Below are 2493 nucleotides of genomic sequence, written 5' to 3'. Positions count from 1 at the left end.
TATTGCAGTCTTCGATAGAGCGTGCACATCATCTGACCAAAACACTTCGTCCCAGGGAGTAATACAACATGACCTACTGGCACGTTATAGTGTGCTGCGTATTTACTTTTTATTTAGTAGACTGTGCCGTGCTCGTCAACTATGACGATGTCGATGAACAGGGACTGTACAATAAGTCCGATCATGTCGTCATATTGACAGCAAAGAATTTCCAAAGGGAAGTATATGGCCAAAAGCATGCTCAAGTGATACAATTCTATAATACCTACTGTGGACATTGCAAAGCACTCGCACCTAAGTATAAGGGATTGGCTGCAGAAATAGTGCCATGGCAGCCCATTATTAAACTGGAAGTATTTGACTGTTCTGTGGAAGAGAATCTTGAAATTTATAGACAGTTCGATATTAGGACTTTCCCCTCCATCCGTTACATTCATGAGAATTATGTTAAAGGAAATGATAACATTGGTGACGAAATTAGTATTTTGTCTGAAGCTGATAACGTAGCTGAAAAGTTAAAAATGCATATTATATCAAAAATGCAGGCGGAGCAACTGGCAGGACGATTATCTTTTGCCCCTCCACTGGGCATTGCTTCATATGACTCATACTCTGCAGCACTAAGTGATGTTCCAAGGGGTACTGATTACGTGTTCTTGGTATTTGAGTATGCAAACTCCACAGTTGGACCGGAAATTGCTTTGGATATAAATGACTATGAACATGTTGGGTGAAGAGGGTGCTTAACAACAGCGCATTAGTACAGGTAGCGGGAGTCAGCCGCTTCCCTAGTATTATTGCCTATACACAACGAACTTCAGAGAGCGCACCACTTACAACTGCCGGTGTTGAGAAACGAGACTTTCTTAAAGCTATTAATGAATTTTTGAAGTCGAAGAATTACACATTTCCTGTTCGTGTTACTGAAGAAATGAATAAATTTGACCATTATCAAATATCTGACCCCAAACCTGACACTGTCTACTATAGTGACTTGGAAAAAACCATAAAAATGAGTTTGCATATAGAATAAAACACTAGATGGAGAACCACTGCAAGCATTATTGAATTACTTAAAAGTTCTTATAACATCTTTCCCAGCTAGAGCAAATCTTAAAGAGTATCTAGTGGAATTACATGACACTCTAAATGCAAACACAGGATGGAATGGTAATGATGTTTATGAAATGGTGAAGAGGCTGGAAGTTACTCATGCACCTGTATACACTTCCAATTTGGACTACATTGCTTGCAAAGGAAGTCAGCAAAAATACCGTGGATACACCTGTGGATTGTGGACCTTGTATCACACATTAACTGTGAATGCTGCAACCTTAACTGCGTTAACGGAAGGTCCTAAAGTGCTCCAAGCAATGCATGGATATGTAAAACATTTCTTTGGTTGTACTGAATGTGCTCAACACTTCCAAGCAATGGCAGCAAGAAACAGATTATTTGATGTAAAAGATAACGACAAAGCCATTCTATGGCTTTGGATATCCCATAACGAAGTGAACCTTAGACTGGTTGGAGATGTTACTGAAGACCCTGAATATCCTAAGATTCAATTCCCCAGCGCTGTAAATTGTCCTAAATGTCGATTTGCCCGTGGCGCGTGGAACCTACCCGCTGTTTATCAGTACCTGCAGAAAGTATATGGAGCAGCGAACATACAGGGGTCACGAAAAGGTGACAGTGACAAGTCAATTCTCCAACCTGGGCATTGAAAGCTAAGCTTCCTGTACACGACGCCATAATTGCTGCTACTGTTCCCTAGAAGAAAGTTAACGAGTGATGACATTTTGAACAAGATTCGTCTCAAGCTTGTCACTATTATGGATACTCCTTACATATTACTATTCATGTAATCTATGTCAATCCTCCACTATTATTAATTAAGGCCTTTTTAGCTTGTATACTTTATAACGAAAAACTTTGAAAATCTTAGTTATGTATTCAGTAGACCTACTATCACTTAAATACTCTCAAAAACAGTATCATTACATCACATCACTTACCTGTCTACATAGAATCGCTTGCAGACTCCTCGACAACGGCTAATAAACAAGATAATTTTATTTGTTAATGTATCAAAACATGACTGATAAATCTAAACACATGTTTACTTCCTATAAGTACTGCTGAAAACATTCCTTTCAATTGAATTAACTGTTATTAAAATCGACCAGATTACTATCAAATAACGATTATTTCAGGCATTTAAGCTATATTATTACTAGCACTATAGTACCACAAGCAGCACATGGAAAATGAATTTGATTGTAACTAAGTTGCACGAAAATTGAGTATTTATTATTTCACACATGAAAAGTTTATAATGAATTACGAGATACGTTGTAATCCTCGTTAAGTATTCAAATTGCAAAAAAGTTCAAAAAACGCAATGTAGGTTAAAATACAATATGTACATTAAAAATGTATAGATTCAGTTTATTATCAAATTTCTTCACATGAACTTGATTGCAATGTTAC

General features: G+C 37.3%; 1 pseudogene; it reads left to right on the top strand.

Moving 5' to 3' along the window:
* The first annotated feature begins 52 nt into the window (after window positions 1-52).
* On the top strand, window positions 53-2186 carry LOC113235369 (annotated as a pseudogene).
* Window positions 2187-2493: the final 307 nt, after the last annotated feature.

The sequence above is a fragment of the Hyposmocoma kahamanoa genome, unplaced genomic scaffold (assembly GCF_003589595.1).
Source record: "Hyposmocoma kahamanoa isolate Upper Pololo Valley unplaced genomic scaffold, ASM358959v1 87, whole genome shotgun sequence".
In the NCBI taxonomy this organism is placed as follows: Eukaryota; Metazoa; Arthropoda; class Insecta; order Lepidoptera; family Cosmopterigidae; genus Hyposmocoma; species Hyposmocoma kahamanoa.
Note: the sequence above shows the minus strand (reverse complement) of the source record. Positions and strands in the feature narration are given on the sequence as shown.